Source organism: Cnephaeus nilssonii (genome assembly GCF_951640355.1).
Source record: "Cnephaeus nilssonii genome assembly, chromosome: 7".
In the NCBI taxonomy this organism is placed as follows: domain Eukaryota; kingdom Metazoa; phylum Chordata; class Mammalia; order Chiroptera; family Vespertilionidae; genus Cnephaeus; species Cnephaeus nilssonii.
The window spans coordinates 1,369,463-1,387,973 of NC_137078.1; positions in this window are offsets into that span (position 1 = coordinate 1,369,463).

Sequence of the window (18,511 nt, forward strand, 5' to 3'; positions counted from 1 at the left end):
GAATTGCCCGAGTTGGAGTCTCTCTCTTCCAGTGTCTCAAGCTTTTTCATTGTGAATTCTAATTTGGTAAAACAACCTTTTTTACAAATATACCAGCACTTTCAACATTATTACCACTTGACAGTCTATCCTACCTTTCACAGCGCTTTGGAGACAAATTCTCAGTATTTCAAAATTCAGTAGAGGTGTTCGGGTTCTAAAACATATTCCAGGAGTTCTAGAGACACTCTGCCATTCCCCTGGTCTGTTGTTTTGAGCAATGAGACTTTTCAATTTAACACGGGTGTCATACCGGCTTTTTAAAGGCACAGTAAAACATTACTTGGAACCCTAGCCTGACTAACATTTTTATTTCATAGTGTTCTCAATACTTTCATACTGTTCGATAGCTCTAGGAAAATGAGTTTTTCAGTGTTTCACCAAAACCTTTTCCCGAAAACGCCAACTCCTTTTGACAGGAAAAATAAATGTAAACAGTGTCACACTCGCTTCTCAGCTGTTTGAACAAGATTTCCCAGTGACAAAATTGTGCTGTTCAGATATTCAGTCTATTGGAATATGTATTCCTATTGTGTGAAGCACATTTCTAAATATTTCCCTAGTCTGGAGTCCTAAGTTCTGAGTGCTACACACCAAATTGTCCAGTGATTGAAGCTCATTCATTGTGAATAGCCAACATTACTACACTGTGACCTTAACCCTGTCCCTAACCCTCTAAACCAAACCCTAAACCTAGCCCACACCTGAGCCTGAACCCTACCTAGCCCAAAACCTTATCCTAACCCTAACCATGAACAGAGCCCCAATTCTCTAACCCTAATACCAGAACTAATCTCGATGACGTCATCACTCCCAGCTGGTCCCCTGGCCAAATCATTATCACCTGGGATCAATTAAGCCTGCCCACGTGGCCCCTCCCCCTTGATGACGTCATCACATCCGGTTTAATGACCTAACCAGGCTTCTTTCAAAATCGCCAACTCATTGTCCCGGAATAATAAATGTAACCAGTATCCAACTCGGTTCTATGTCCTTTGAACACGATTTCCTTGTCAGGAAACAATGTGTTACAGATATTTAGGCCCATTATTCACGTATTCCTAGTGTTTTAAGCACTTTCTTAGATATTAACCTAGGTTATCATTGTGAATTTCCCGAGTTGGAGTCTCTCTCTTCCAGTGTCTCAAGCTTTTTCATTGTGAATTCTAATTTGGTAAAACAACCTATTTTACAAATATACCAGCACTTTCAACATTATTACCACTTGACAGTCTATCCTACCTTTCACAGCGCTTTGGATACAAATTGTCAGTATTTCAAAATTCAGTAGAGATGTTCGGGTTCTAAAACGTATTCCAGGAGTTCTAGAGACACTCTGCCATTCCCCTGGTCTGTTGTTTTGAGCAATGAGACTTTTCATTTTAACACATGTGTCATACCGGCTTTTTAAAGGCACAGTAAAAGATTACTTGGAACCCTAGCCTGACTAACATTTTTATTTCATAGTGTTCTCAATACTTTCATACTGTTCGATAGCTCTAGGAAAATGAGTTTTTCAGTGTTTCACCAAAACCTTTTCCCGAAAACGCCAACTCCTTTTGACGGGAAAAATAAATGTAAACAGTGTCACACTCGCTTCTCAGCTGTTTGAACAAGATTTCCCAGTGACAAAATTGTGCTGTTCAGATATTCAGTCTATTGGAATATGTATTCCTATTGTGGGAAGCACATTTCTAAATATTTCCCTAGTCTGGAGTCGTAAGTTCTGAGTGCTACACACCAAATTGTCCAGTGATTGAAGCTCATTCATTGTGAATAGCCAACATTACTACACTGTGACCGTAACCCTGTCCCTAACCCTCTAAACCAAACCCTAAACCTAGCCAACACCTGAGCCTGAACCCTACCTAGCCCAAAACCTTATCCTAACCCTAACCATGAACAGAGCCCCAATTCTCTAACCCTAATACCAGAACTAATCTCGATGATGTCATCACTCCCAGCTGGTCCCCTGGCCAAATCATTATCATCTGGGATCAACTAATCCTGCCCACGTGGCCCCTCCCCCTTGGTGACGTCATCACATCCTGTTTAATGGCCTAACCAGGCCTCTTTCAAAATCGCCAACTCATTGTCCCGGAATAATAAATGTAACCAGTATCCAACTCGGTTCTATGTCCTTTGAACACGATTTCCTTGTCAGGAAACAATGTGTTACAGATATTATGGCCCATTATTCACGTATACCTAGTGTTTGAAGCACTTTCTTAGATATTAACCTAGGTTATCATTGTGAATTGCCCGAGTTGGAGTCTCTCTCTTCCAGTGTCTCAAGCTTTTTCATTGTGAATTCTAATTTGGTAAAACAACCTATTTTACAAATATACCAGCACTTTCAACATTATTACCACTTGACAGTCTATCCTACCTTTCACAGGGCTTTGGAGACAAATTCTCAGTATTTCAAAATTCAGTAGAGATGTTCGCGTTCTAAAACATATTCCAGGAGTTCTAGAGACACTCTACCATTCCCCTGGTCTGTTGTTTTGAGCAATGAGACTTTTCAATTTAACACGGGTGTCATACCGGCTTTTTAAAGGCACAGTAAAACATTACTTGGAACCCTAGCCTGACTAACATTTTTATTTCATAGTGTTCTCAATACTTTCATACTGTTCGATAGCTCTAGGAAAATGAGTTTTTCAGTGTTTCACCAAAACCTTTTCCCGAAAACGCCAACTCCTTTTGACAGGAAAAATAAATGTAAACAGTGTCACACTCGCTTCTCAGCTGTTTGAACAAGATTTCCCAGTGACAAAATTGTGCTGTTCAGATATTCAGTCTATTGGAATATGTATTCCTATTGTGTGAAGCACATTTCTAAATATTTCCCTAGTCTGGAGTCGTAAGTTCTGAGTGCTACACACCAAATTGTCCAGTGATTGAAGCTCATTCATTGTGAATAGCCAACATTACTACACTGTGACCTTAACCCTGTCCCTAACCCTCTAAACCAAACCCTAAACCTAGCCCACACCTGAGCCTGAAGCCTACCTAGCCCAAAACCTTATCCTAACCCTAACCATGAACAGAGCCCCAATTCTCTAACCCTAATACCAGAACTAATCTCGATGACCTCATCACTCCCAGCTGGTCCCCTGGCCAAATCATTATCACCTGGGATCAATTAAGCCTGCCCACGTGGCCCCTCCCCCTTGGTGACGTCAACACATCCTGTTTAATGGCCTAACCAGGCCTCTTTCAAAATCGCCAACTCATTGTCCCGGAATAATAAATGTAACCAGTATCCAACTCGGTTCTATGTCCTTTGAACACGATTTCTTTGTCAGGAAACAATGTATTACAGATATTAAGGCCCTTTATTCACGTATTCCTAGTGTTTGAAGCACTTTCTTAGATAATAACCTAGGTTATCATTGTGAATTTCCCGAGTTGGAGTCTCTCTCTTCCAGTGTCTCAAGCTTTTTCATTGTGAATTCTAATTTGGTAAAACAACCTTTTTTACAAATATACCAGCACTTTCAACATTATTACCACTTGACAGTCTATCCTACCTTTCACAGCGCTTTGGATACAAATTCTCAGTATTTCAAAATTCAGTAGAGATGTTCGGGTTCTAAAACATATTCCAGGAGTTCTAGAGACACTCTGCCATTCCCCTGGTCTGTTGTTTTGAGCAATGAGACTTTTCAATTTAACACAGGTGTCATACCGGCTTTTTAAAGGCACAGTAAAACATTACTTGGAACCCTAGCCTGACTCACATTTTTATTTCATAGTGTTCTCAATACTTTCATACTGTGCAATAGCTCTAGGAAAATGAGTTTTTCAGTGTTTCACCAAAACCTTTTCCTGAAAACGCCAACTCCTTTTGACGGGAAAAATAAATGTAAACAGTGTCACACTCGCTTCTCAGCTGTTTGAACAAGATTTCCCAGTGACAAAATTGTGCTGTTCAGATATTCAGTCTATTGGTATATGTATTCCTATTGTGTGAAGCACATTTCTAAATATTTCCCTAGTCTGGAGTCGTAAGTTCTGAGTGCTACACACCAAATTGTCCAGTGATTGAAGCTCATTCATTGTGAATAGCCAACATTACTACACTGTGACCGTAACCCTGTCCCTAACCCTCTAAACCAAACCCTAAACCTAGCCCACACCTGAGCCTGAACCCTACCTAGCCCAAAACCTTATCCTAACCCTAACCATGAACAGAGCCCCAATTCTCTAACCCTAATACCAGAACTAATCTCGATGACGTCATCACTCCCAGCTGGTCCCCTGGCCAAATCATTATCACCTGGGATCAATTAAGCCTGCCCACGTGGCCCCTCCCCCTTGGTGACGTCATCACATCCGGTTTAATGGCCTAACCAGGCTTCTTTCAAAATCGCCAACTCATTGTCCAGGAATAATAAATGTAACCAGTATCCAATTCGGTTCTATGTTCTTTGAACACGATTTCCTTGTCAGGAAACAATGTGTTACAGATATTAAGGCCCTTTATTCACGTATTCCTAGTGTTTGAAGCACTTTCTTAGATATTAACCTAGGTTATCATTGTGAATTTCCCGAGTTGGAGTCTCTCTCTTCCAGTGTCTCAAGCTTTTTCATTGTGAATTCTAATTTGGTAAAACAACCTATTTTACAAATGTACCAGCACTTTCAACATTATTACCACTTGACAGTCTATCCTACCTTTCACAGCGCTTTGGATACAAATTCTCAGTATTTCAAAATTCAGTAGAGATGTTCGGGTTCTAAAACATATTCCAGGAGTTCTAGAGAAACTCTGCCATTCCCCTGGTCTGTTGTTTTGAGCAATGAGACTTTTCAATTTAACACGGGTGTCATACCGGCTTTTTAAAGGCACAGTAAAACATTACTTGGAACCCTAGCCTGACTCACATTTTTATTTCATAGTGTTCTCAATACTTTCATACTGTGCGATAGCTCTAGGAAAATGAGTTTTTCAGTGTTTCACCAAAACCTATTCCCGAAAACGCCAACTCCTTTTGACGGGAAAAATAAATGTAAACAGTGTCACACTCGCTTCTCAGCTGTTTGAACAAGATTTCCCAGTGACAAAATTGTGCTGTTCAGATATTCAGTCTATTGGAATATGTATTCCTATTGTGTGAAGCACATTTCTAAATATTTCCCTAGTCTGGAGTCGTAAGTTCTGAGTGCTACACACCAAATTGTCCAGTGATTGAAGCTCATTCATTGTGAATAGCCAACATTACTACACTGTGACCTTAACCCTGTCCCTAACCCTCTAAACCAAACCCTAAACCTAGCCCACACCTGAGCCTGAACCCTACCTAGCCCAAAACCTTATCCTAACCCTAACCATGAACAGAGCCCCAATTCTCTAACCCTAATACCAGAACTAATCTCGATGACGTCATCACTCCCAGCTGGTCCCCTGGCCAAATCATTATCACCTGGGATCAATTAAGCCTGCCCACGTGGCCCCTCCCCCTTGGTGACGTCATCACATCCGGTTTAATGGCCTAACCAGGCTTCTTTCAAAATCTCCAACTCATTGTCCAGGAATAATAAATGTAACCAATATCCAAATCGGTTCTATGTTCTTTGAACACGATTTCCTTGTCAGGAAACAATGTGTTACAGATATTAAGGCCCTTTATTCACGTATTCCTAGTGTTTGAAGCACTTTCTTAGATATTAACCTAGGTTATCATTGTGAATTTCCCGAGTTGGAGTCTCTCTCTTCCAGTGTCTCAAGCTTTTTCATTGTGAATTCTAATTTGGCAAAACAACCTATTTTACAAATATACCAGCACTTTCAACATTATTACCACTTGACAGTCTATCCTACCTTTCACAGCGCTTTGGATACAAATTCTCAGTATTTCAAAATTCAGTAGAGATGTTCGGGTTCTAAGACATATTCCAGGAGTTCTAGAGACACTCTGCCATTCCCCTGGTCTGTTGTTTTGAGAAATGAGACTTTTCAATTTAACACGGGTGTCATACCGGCTTTTTAAAGGCACAGTAAAACATTACTTGGAACCCTAGCCTGACTAACATTTTTATTTCATAGTGTTCTCAATACGTTCATACTGTTCGATAGCTCTAGGAAAATGAGTTTTTCAGTGTTTCACCAAAACCTTTTCCCGAAAACGCCAACTCCTTTTGACGGGAAAAATAAATGTAAACAGTGTCACACTCGCTTCTCAGCTGTTTGAACAAGATTTCCCAGTGACAAAATTGTGCTGTTCAGATATTCAGTCTATTGGAATATGCATTCCTATTGTGTGAAGCACATTTCTAAATATTTCCCTAGTCTGGAGTCGTAAGTTCTGAGTGCTACACACCAAATTGTCCAGTGATTGAAGCTCATTCATTGTGAATAGCCAACATTACTACACTGTGACCTTAACCCTGTCCCTAACCCTCTAAACCAAACCCTAAACCTAGCCCACACCTGAGCCTGAACCCTACCTAGCCCAAAACCTTATCCTAACCCTAACCATGAACAGAGCCCCAATTCTCTAACCCTAATACCAGAACTAATCTCGATGACGTCATCACTCCCAGCTGGTCCCCTGGCCAAATCATTATCATCTGGGATCAACTAAGCCTGCCCACGTGGCCCCTCCCCCTTGGTGACGTCATCACATCCTGTTTAATGGCCTAACCAGGCCTCTTTCAAAATCGCCAACTCATTGTCCCGGAATAATAAATGTAACCAGTATCCAACTCGGTTCTATGTCCTTTGAACACGATTTCCTTGTCAGGAAACAATGTGTTACAGATATTATGGCCCATTATTCACGTATTCCCAGTGTTTGAAGCACTTTCTTAGATATTAACCTAGGTTATCATTGTGAATTGCCCGAGTTGGAGTCTCTCTCTTCCAGTGTCTCAAGCTTTTTCATTGTGAATTCTAATTTGGTAAAACAACCTTTTTTACAAATATACCAGCACTTTCAACATTATTACCACTTGACAGTCTATCCTACCTTTCACAGCACTTTGGATACAAATTCTCAGTATTTCAAAATTCAGTAGAGATGTTCGGGTTCTAAAACGTATTCCAGGAGTTCTAGAGACACTCTGCCATTCCCCTGGTCTGTTGTTTTGAGCAATGAGACTTTTCATTTTAACACAGGTGTCATACCGGCTTTTTAAAGGCACAGTAAAAGATTACTTGGAACCCTAGCCTGACTAACATTTTTATTTCATAGTGTTCTCAATACTTTCATACTGTTCGATAGCTCTAGGAAAATGAGTTTTTCAGTGTTTCACCAAAACCTTTTCCCGAAAACGCCAACTCCTTTTGATGGGAAAAATAAATGTAAACAGTGTCACACTCGCTTCTCAGCTGTTTGAACAAGATTTCCCAGTGACAAAATTGTGCTGTTCAGATATTCAGTCTATTGGAATATGTATTCCTATTGTGTGAAGCACATTTCTAAATATTTCCCTAGTCTGGAGTCGTAAGTTCTGAGTGCTACACACCAAATTGTCCAGTGATTGAAGCTCATTCATTGTGAATAGCCAACATTACTACACTGTGACCGTAACCCTGTCCCTAACCCTCTAAACCAAACCCTAAACCTAGCCCACACCTGAGCCTGAACCCTACCTAGCCCAAAACCTTATCCTAACCCTAACCATGAACAGAGCCCCAATTCTCTAACCCTAATACCAGAACTAATCTCGATGACGTCATCACTCCCAGCTGGTCCCCTGGCCAAATCATTATCACCTGGGATCAATTAAGCCTGCCCACGTGGCCCCTCCCCCTTGGTGACGTCATCACATCCAGTTTAATGGCCTAACCAGGCTTTTTTCAAAATCTCCAACTCATTGTCCAGGAATAATAAATGTAACCAGTATCCAAATCGGTTCTATGTTCTTTTAACACGATTTCCTTGTCAGGAAACAATGTGTTACAGATATTAAGGCCCTTTATTCACGTATTCCTAGTGTTTGCAGCACTTTCTTAGATATTAACCTAGGTTATCATTGTGAATTGCCCGAGTTGGAGTCTCTCTCTTCCAGTGTCTCAAGCTTTTTCATTGTGAATTCTAATTTGGCAAAACAACCTATTTTACAAATATACCAGCACTTTCAACATTATTACCACTTGACAGTCTATCCTACCTTTCACAGCGATTTGGATACAAATTCTCAGTATTTCAAAATTCAGTAGAGATGTTCGGGTTCTAAAACATATTCCAGGAGTTCTAGAGACACTCTGCCATTCCCCTGGTCTGTTGTTTTGAGAAATGAGACTTTTCTATTTAACACGGGTGTCATACCGGCTTTTTAAAGGCACAGTAAAACATTACTTGGAACCCTAGCCTGACTAACATTTTTATTTCATAGTGTTCTCAATACTTTCATACTGTTCGATAGCTCTAGGAAAATGAGTTTTTCAGTGTTTCACCAAAACCTTTTCCCGAAAACGCCAACTCCTTTTGACGGGAAAAATAAATGTAAACAGTGTCACACTCGCTTCTCAGCTGTTTGAACAAGATTTCCCAGTGACAAAATTGTGCTGTTCAGATATTCAGTCTATTGGAATATGTATTCCTATTGTGTGAAGCACATTACTAAATATTTCCCTAGTCTGGAGTCGTAAGTTCTGAGTGCTACACACCAAATTGTCCAGTGATTGAAGCTCATTCATTGTGAATAGCCAACATTACTACACTGTGACCGTAACCCTGTCCCTAACCCTCTAAACCAAACCCTAAACCTAGCCCACACCTGAGCCTGAACCCTACCTAGCCCAAAACCTTATCCTAACCCTAACCATGAACAGAGCCCCAATTCTCTAACCCTAATACCAGAACTAATCTCGATGACATCATCACTCCCAGCTGGTCCCCTGGCCAAATCATTATCACCTGGGATCAACTAAGACTGCCCATGTGGCCTCTCCCCCTTGGTGACGTCATCACATCCGGTTTAGTGGCCTAACCAGGCCTCTTTCAAAATCGCCAACTCATTGTCCCGGAATAATAAATGTAACCAGTATCCAACTCGGTTCTATGTCCTTTGAACACGATTTCCTTGTCAGGAAACAATGTGTTACAGATATTAAGGCCCTTTATTCACGTATTCCTAGTGTTTGAAGCACTTTCTTAGATATTAACCTAGGTTATCATTGTGAATTTCCCGAGTTGGAGTCTCTCTCTTCCAGTGTCTCAAGCTTTTTCATTGTGAATTCTAATTTGGCAAAACAACCTATTTTACAAATATACCAGCACTTTCAACATTATTACCACTTGACAGTCTATCCTACCTTTCACAGCGCTTTGGATACAAATTCTCAGTATTTCAAAATTCAGTAGAGATGTTCGGGTTCTAAGACATATTCCAGGAGTTCTAGAGACACTCTGCCATTCCCCTGGTCTGTTGTTTTGAGAAATGAGACTTTTCAATTTAACACGGGTGTCATACCGGCTTTTTAAAGGCACAGTAAAACATTACTTGGAACCCTAGCCTGACTAACATTTTTATTTCATAGTGTTCTCAATACGTTCATACTGTTCGATAGCTCTAGGAAAATGAGTTTTTCAGTGTTTCACCAAAACCTTTTCCCGAAAACGCCAACTCCTTTTGACGGGAAAAATAAATGTAAACAGTGTCACACTCGCTTCTCAGCTGTTTGAACAAGATTTCCCAGTGACAAAATTGTGCTGTTCAGATATTCAGTCTATTGGAATATGTATTCCTATTGTGTGAAGCACATTTCTAAATATTTCCCTAGTCTGGAGTCGTAAGTTCTGAGTGCTACACACCAAATTGTCCAGTGATTGAAGCTCATTCATTGTGAATAGCCAACATTACTACACTGTGACCTTAACCCTGTCCCTAACCCTCTAAACCAAACCCTAAACCTAGCCCACACCTGAGCCTGAACCCTACCTAGCCCAAAACCTTATCCTAACCCTAACCATGAACAGAGCCCCAATTCTCTAACCCTAATACCAGAACTAATCTCGATGACGTCATCACTCCCAGCTGGTCCCCTGGCCAAATCATTATCATCTGGGATCAACTAAGCCTGCCCACGTGGCCCCTCCCCCTTGGTGACGTCATCACATCCTGTTTAATGGCCTAACCAGGCCTCTTTCAAAATCGCCAACTCATTGTCCCGGAATAATAAATGTAACCAGTATCCAACTCGGTTCTATGTCCTTTGAACACGATTTCCTTGTCAGGAAACAATGTGTTACAGATATTATGGCCCATTATTCACGTATTCCCAGTGTTTGAAGCACTTTCTTAGATATTAACCTAGGTTATCATTGTGAATTGCCCGAGTTGGAGTCTCTCTCTTCCAGTGTCTCAAGCTTTTTCATTGTGAATTCTAATTTGGTAAAACAACCTTTTTTACAAATATACCAGCACTTTCAACATTATTACCACTTGACAGTCTATCCTACCTTTCACAGCACTTTGGATACAAATTCTCAGTATTTCAAAATTCAGTAGAGATGTTCGGGTTCTAAAACGTATTTCAGGAGTTCTAGAGACACTCTGCCATTCCCCTGGTCTGTTGTTTTGAGCAATGAGACTTTTCATTTTAACACAGGTGTCATACCGGCTTTTTAAAGGCACAGTAAAAGATTACTTGGAACCCTAGCCTGACTAACATTTTTATTTCATAGTGTTCTCAATACTTTCATACTGTTCGATAGCTCTAGGAAAATGAGTTTTTCAGTGTTTCACCAAAACCTTTTCCCGAAAACGCCAACTCCTTTTGATGGGAAAAATAAATGTAAACAGTGTCACACTCGCTTCTCAGCTGTTTGAACAAGATTTCCCAGTGACAAAATTGTGCTGTTCAGATATTCAGTCTATTGGAATATGTATTCCTATTGTGTGAAGCACATTTCTAAATATTTCCCTAGTCTGGAGTCGTAAGTTCTGAGTGCTACACACCAAATTGTCCAGTGATTGAAGCTCATTCATTGTGAATAGCCAACATTACTACACTGTGACCGTAACCCTGTCCCTAACCCTCTAAACCAAACCCTAAACCTAGCCCACACCTGAGCCTGAACCCTACCTAGCCCAAAACCTTATCCTAACCCTAACCATGAACAGAGCCCCAATTCTCTAACCCTAATACCAGAACTAATCTCGATGACGTCATCACTCCCAGCTGGTCCCCTGGCCAAATCATTATCACCTGGGATCAATTAAGCCTGCCCACGTGGCCCCTCCCCCTTGGTGACGTCATCACATCCAGTTTAATGGCCTAACCAGGCTTTTTTCAAAATCTCCAACTCATTGTCCAGGAATAATAAATGTAACCAGTATCCAAATCGGTTCTATGTTCTTTTAACACGATTTCCTTGTCAGGAAACAATGTGTTACAGATATTAAGGCCCTTTATTCACGTATTCCTAGTGTTTGCAGCACTTTCTTAGATATTAACCTAGGTTATCATTGTGAATTGCCCGAGTTGGAGTCTCTCTCTTCCAGTGTCTCAAGCTTTTTCATTGTGAATTCTAATTTGGCAAAACAACCTATTTTACAAATATACCAGCACTTTCAACATTATTACCACTTGACAGTCTATCCTACCTTTCACAGCGATTTGGATACAAATTCTCAGTATTTCAAAATTCAGTAGAGATGTTCGGGTTCTAAAACATATTCCAGGAGTTCTAGAGACACTCTGCCATTCCCCTGGTCTGTTGTTTTGAGAAATGAGACTTTTCTATTTAACACGGGTGTCATACCGGCTTTTTAAAGGCACAGTAAAACATTACTTGGAACCCTAGCCTGACTAACATTTTTATTTCATAGTGTTCTCAATACTTTCATACTGTTCGATAGCTCTAGGAAAATGAGTTTTTCAGTGTTTCACCAAAACCTTTTCCCGAAAACGCCAACTCCTTTTGACGGGAAAAATAAATGTAAACAGTGTCACACTCGCTTCTCAGCTGTTTGAACAAGATTTCCCAGTGACAAAATTGTGCTGTTCAGATATTCAGTCTATTGGAATATGTATTCCTATTGTGTGAAGCACATTACTAAATATTTCCCTAGTCTGGAGTCGTAAGTTCTGAGTGCTACACACCAAATTGTCCAGTGATTGAAGCTCATTCATTGTGAATAGCCAACATTACTACACTGTGACCGTAACCGTGTCCCTAACCCTCTAAACCAAACCCTAAACCTAGCCCACACCTGAGCCTGAACCCTACCTAGCCCAAAACCTTATCCTAACCCTAACCATGAACAGAGCCCCAATTCTCTAACCCTAATACCAGAACTAATCTCGATGACATCATCACTCCCAGCTGGTCCCCTGGCCAAATCATTATCACCTGGGATCAACTAAGCCTGCCCATGTGGCCTCTCCCCCTTGGTGACGTCATCACATCCGGTTTAGTGGCCTAACCAGGCCTCTTTCAAAATCGCCAACTCATTGTCCCGGAATAATAAATGTAACCAGTATCCAACTCGGTTCTATGTCCTTTGAACACGATTTCCTTGTCAGGAAACAATGTGTTACAGATATTAAGGCCCTTTATTCACGTATTCCTAGTGTTTGAAGCACTTTCTTAGATATTAACCTAGGTTATCATTGTGAATTGCCCGAGTTGGAGTCTCTCTCTTCCAGTGTCTCAAGCTTTTTCATTGTGAATTCTAATTTGGCAAAACAACCTATTTTACAAATATACCAGCACTTTCAACATTATTACCACTTGACAGTCTATCCTACCTTTCACAGCGCTTTGGATACAAATTCTCAGTATTTCAAAATTCAGTAGAGATGTTCGGGTTCTAAAACATATTCCAGGAGTTCTAGAGACACTCTGCCATTCCCCTGGTCTGTTGTTTTGAGAAATGAGACTTTTCTATTTAACACGGGTGTCATACCGGCTTTTTAAAGGCACAGTAAAACATTACTTGGAACCCTAGCCTGACTAACATTTTTATTTCATAGTGTTCTCAATACTTTCATACTGTTCGATAGCTCTAGGAAAATGAGTTTTTCAGTGTTTCACCAAAACCTTTTCCCGAAAACGCCAACTCCTTTTGACGGGAAAAATAAATGTAAACAGTGTCACACTCGCTTCTCAGCTGTTTGAACAAGATTTCCCAGTGACAAAATTGTGCTGTTCAGATATTCAGTCTATTGGAATATGTATTCCTATTGTGTGAAGCACATTTCTAAATATTTCCCTAGTCTGGAGTCGTAAGTTCTGAGTGCTACACACCAAATTGTCCAGTGATTGAAGCTCATTCATTGTGAATAGCCAACATTACTACACTGTGACCTTAACCCTGTCCCTAACCCTCTAAACCAAACCCTAAACCTAGCCCACACCTGAGCCTGAACCCTACCTAGCCCAAAACCTTATCCTAACCCTAACCATGAACAGAGCCCCAATTCTCTAACCCTAATACCAGAACTAATCTCGATGACGTCATCACTCCCAGCTGATCCCCTGGCCAAATCATTATCACCTGTGATCAATTAAGCCTGCCCACGTGGCCCCTCCCCCTTGGTGACGTCATCACATCCGGTTTAATGGCCTAACCAGGCTTCTTTCAAAATCTCCAACTCATTGTCCAGGAATAATAAATGTAACCAGTATCCAACTCGGTTCTATGTTCTTTGAACACGATTTCCTTGTCAGGAAACAATGTGTTACAGATATTAAGGCCCTTTATTCACGTATTCCTAGTGTTTGAAGCACTTTCTTAGATATTAACCTAGGTTATCATTGTGAATTTCCCGAGTTGGAGTCTCTCTCTTCCAGTGTCTCAAGCTTTTTCATTGTGAATTCTAATTTGGTAAAACAACCTATTTTACAAATATACCAGCACTTTCAACATTATTACCACTTGACAGTCTATCCTACCTTTCACAGCGCTTTGGATACAAATTCTCAGTATTTCAAAATTCAGTAGAGATGTTCGGGTTCTAAAACATATTCCAGGAGTTCTAGAGACACTCTGCCATTCCCCTGGTCTGTTGTTTTGAGCAATGAGACTTTTCAATTTAACACGGGTGTCATACCGGCTTTTTAAAGGCACAGTAAAACATTACTTGGAACCCTAGCCTGACTAACATTTTTATTTCATAGTGTTCTCAATACTTTCATACTGTTCGATAGCTCTAGGAAAATGAGTTTTTCAGTGTTTCACCAAAACCTTTTCCCGAAAACGCCAACTCCTTTTGATGGGAAAAATAAATGTAAACAGTGTCACACTCGCTTCTCAGCTGTTTGAACAAGATTTCCCAGTGACAAAATTGTGCTGTTCAGATATTCAGTCTATTGGAATATGTATTCCTATTGTGGGAAGCACATTTCTAAATATTTCCCTAGTCTGGAGTCGTAAGTTCTGAGTGCTACACACCAAATTGTCCAGTGATTGAAGCTCATTCATTGTGAATAGCCAACATTACTACACTGTGACCGTAACCCTGTCCCTAACCCTCTAAACCAAACCCTAAACCTAGCCCACACCTGAGCCTGAACCCTACCTAGCCCAAAACCTTATCCTAACCCTAACCATGAACAGAGCCCCAATTCTCTAACCCTAATACCAGAACTAATCTCGATGACGTCATCACTCCCAACTGGTCCCCTGGCCAAATCATTATCACCTGGGATCAATTAAGCCTGCCCACGTGGCCCCTCCCCCTTGGTGACGTCATCACATCCGGTTTAATGGCCTAACCAGACTTCTTTCAAAATCTCCAACTCATTGTCCAGGAATAATAAATGTAACCAGTATCCAATTGGGTTCTATGTTCTTTGAACACGATTTCCTTGTCAGGAAACAATGTGTTACAGATATTAAGGCCCTTTATTCACGTATTCCTAGTGTTTGAAGCACTTTCTTAGATATTAACCTAGGTTATCATTGTGAATTTCCCGAGTTGGAGTCTCTCTCTTCCAGTGTCTCAAGCTTTTTCATTGTGAATTCTAATTTGGCAAAACAACCTATTTTACAAATATACCAGCACTTTCAACATTATTACCACTTGACAGTCTATCCTACCTTTCACAGCACTTTGGATACAAATTCTCAGTATTTCAAAATTCAGTAGAGATGTTCGGGTTCTAAAACATATTCCAGGAGTTCTAGAGACACTCTGCCATTCCCCTGGTCTGTTGTTTTGAGAAATGAGACTTTTCAATTTAACACGGGTGTCATACCGGCTTTTTAAAGGCACAGTAAAACATTACTTGGAACCCTAGCCTGACTAACATTTTTATTTCATAGTGTTCTCAATACTTTCATACTGTTCGATAGCTCTAGGAAAATGAGTTTTTCAGTGTTTCACCAAAACCTTTTCCCGAAAACGCCAACTCCTTTTGACGGGAAAAATAAATGTAAACAGTGTCACACTCGCTTCTCAGCTGTTTGAACAAGATTTCCCAGTGACAAAATTGTGCTGTTCAGATATTCAGTCTATTGGAATATGTATTCCTATTGTGTGAAGCACATTTCTAAACATTTCCCTAGTATGGAGTCGTAAGTTCTGAGTGCTACACACCAAATTGTCCAGTGATTGAAGCTCATTCATTGTGAATAGCCAACATTACTACACTGTGACCTTAACCCTGTCCCTAACCCTCTAAACCAAACCCTAAACCTAGCCCACACCTGAGCCTGAACCCTACCTAGCCCAAAACCTTATCCTAATCCTAACCATGAACAGAGCCCCAATTCTCTAACCCTAATACCAGAACTAATCTCGATGACGTCATCACTCCCAGCTGGTCCCCTGGCCAAATCATTATCACCTGGGATCAATTAAGCCTGCCCACGTGGCCTCTCCCCCTTGGTGACGTCATCACATCCGGTTTAATGGCCTAACCAGGCCTCTTTCAAAATCGCCAATCATTGTCCCGGAATAATAAATGTAACCAGTATCCAACTCGGTTCTATGTCCTTTGAACACGATTTCCTTGTCAGGAAACAATGTGTTACAGATATTATGGCCCATTATTCACGTATTCCTAGTGTTTGAAGCACTTTCTTAGATATTAACCTAGGTTATCATTGTGAATTGCCCTAGTTGGAGTCTCTCTCTTCCAGTGTCTCAAGCTTTTTCATTGTGAATTCTAATTTGGTAAAACAACCTTTTTTACAAATATACCAGCACTTTCAACATTATTACCACTTGACAGTCTATCCTACCTTTCACAGCGCTTTGGATACAAATTCTCAGTATTTCAAAATTCAGTAGAGATGTTCGGGTTCTAAAACGTATTCCAGGAGTTCTAGAGACACTCTGCCATTCCCCTGGTCTGTTGTTTTGAGCAATGAGACTTTTCATTTTAACACAGGTGTCATACCGGCTTTTTAAAGGCACAATAAAAGATTACTTGGAACCCTAGCCTGACTAACATTTTTATTTCATAGTGTTCTCAATACTTTCATACTGTTCGATAGCTCTAGGAAAATGAGTTTTTCAGTGTTTCACCAAAACCTTTTCCCGAAAACGCCAACTCCTTTTGACGGGAAAAATAAATGTAAACAGTGTCACACTCGCTTCTCAGCTGTTTGAACAAGATTTCCCAGTGACAAAATTGTGCTGTTCAGATATTCAGTCTATTGGAATATGTATTCCTATTGTGTGAAGCACATTTTTAAATATTTCCCTAGTCTGGAGTCGTAAGTTCTAAGTGCTACACACCAAATTGTCCAGTGATTGAAGCTCATTCATTGTGAATAGCCAACATTACTACACTGTGACCTTAACCCTGTCCCTATACCTCTAAACCAAACCCTAAACCTAGCCCACACCTGAGCCTGAACCCTACCTAGCCCAAAACCTTATCCTAACCCTAACCATGAACAGAGCCCCAATTCTCTAACCCTAATACCAGAACTAATCTCGATGACGTCATCACTCCCAGCTGATCCCCTGGCCAAATCATTATCACCTGGGATCAATTAAGCCTGCCCACGTGGCCCCTCCCCCTTGGTGACGTCATCACATCCGGTTTAATGGCCTAACCAGGCTTCTTTCAAAATCTCCAACTCATTGTCCAGGAATAATAAATGTAACCAGTATCCAACTCGGTTCTATGTTCTTTGAACACGATTTCCTTGTCAGGAAACAATGTGTTACAGATATTAAGGCCCTTTATTCACGTATTCCTAGTGTTTGAAGCACTTTCTTAGATATTAACCTAGGTTATCATTGTGAATTTCCCGAGTTGGAGTCTCTCTCTTCCAGTGTCTCAAGCTTTTTCATTGTGAATTCTAATTTGGTAAAACAACCTATTTTACAAATATACCAGCACTTTCAACATTATTACCACTTGACAGTCTATCCTACCTTTCACAGCGCTTTGGATACAAATTCTCAGTATTTCAAAATTCAGTAGAGATGTTCGGGTTCTAAAACATATTCCAGGAGTTCTAGAGACACTCTGCCATTCCCCTGGTCTGTTGTTTTGAGCAATGAGACTTTTCAATTTAACACGGGTGTCATACCGGCTTTTTAAAGGCACAGTAAAACATTACTTGGAACCCTAGCCTGACTAACATTTTTATTTCATAGTGTTCTCAATACTTTCATACTGTTCGATAGCTCTAGGAAAATGAGTTTTTCAGTGTTTCACCAAAACCTTTTCCCGAAAACGCGAACTCCTTTTGACGGGAAAAATAAATGTAAACAGTGTCACACTCGCTTCTCAGCTGTTTGAACAAGATTTCCCAGTGACAAAATTGTGCTGTTCAGATATTCAGTCTATTGGAATATGTATTCCTATTGTGTGAAGCACATTTCTAAATATTTCCCTAGTCTGGAGTCGTAAGTTCTGAGTGCTACACACCAAATTGTCCAGTGATTGAAGCTCATTCATTGTGAATAGCCAACATTACTACACTGTGACCTTAACCCTGTCCCTAACCCTCTAAATCAAACCCTAAACCTAGCCCACACCTGAGCCTGAACCCTACCTAGCCCAAAACCTTATCCTAACCCTAACCATGAACAGAGCCCCAATTCTCTAACCCTAATACCAGAACTAATCTCGATGACGTCATCACTCCCAGCTGGTCCCCTGGCCAAATCATTATCACCTGGGATCAATTAAGCCTGCCCACGTGGCCCCTCCCCCTTGGTGACGTCATCACATCCGGTTTAATGGCCTAACCAGGCTTCTTTCAAAATCTCCAACTCATTGTCCAGGAATAATAAATGTAACCAGTATCCAACTCGGTTCTATGTTCTTTGAACACGATTTCCTTGTCAGGAAACAATGTGTTACAGATATTAAGGCCCTTTATTCACGTATTCCTAGTGTTTGAAGCACTTTCTTAGATATTAACCTAGGTTATCATTGTGAATTTCCCGAGTTGGAGTCTCTCTCTTCCAGTGTCTCAAGCTTTTTCATTGTGAATTCTAATTTGGTAAAACAACCTATTTTACAAATATACCAGCACTTTCAACATTATTACCACTTGACAGTCTATCCTACCATTCACAGCGCTTTGGATACAAATT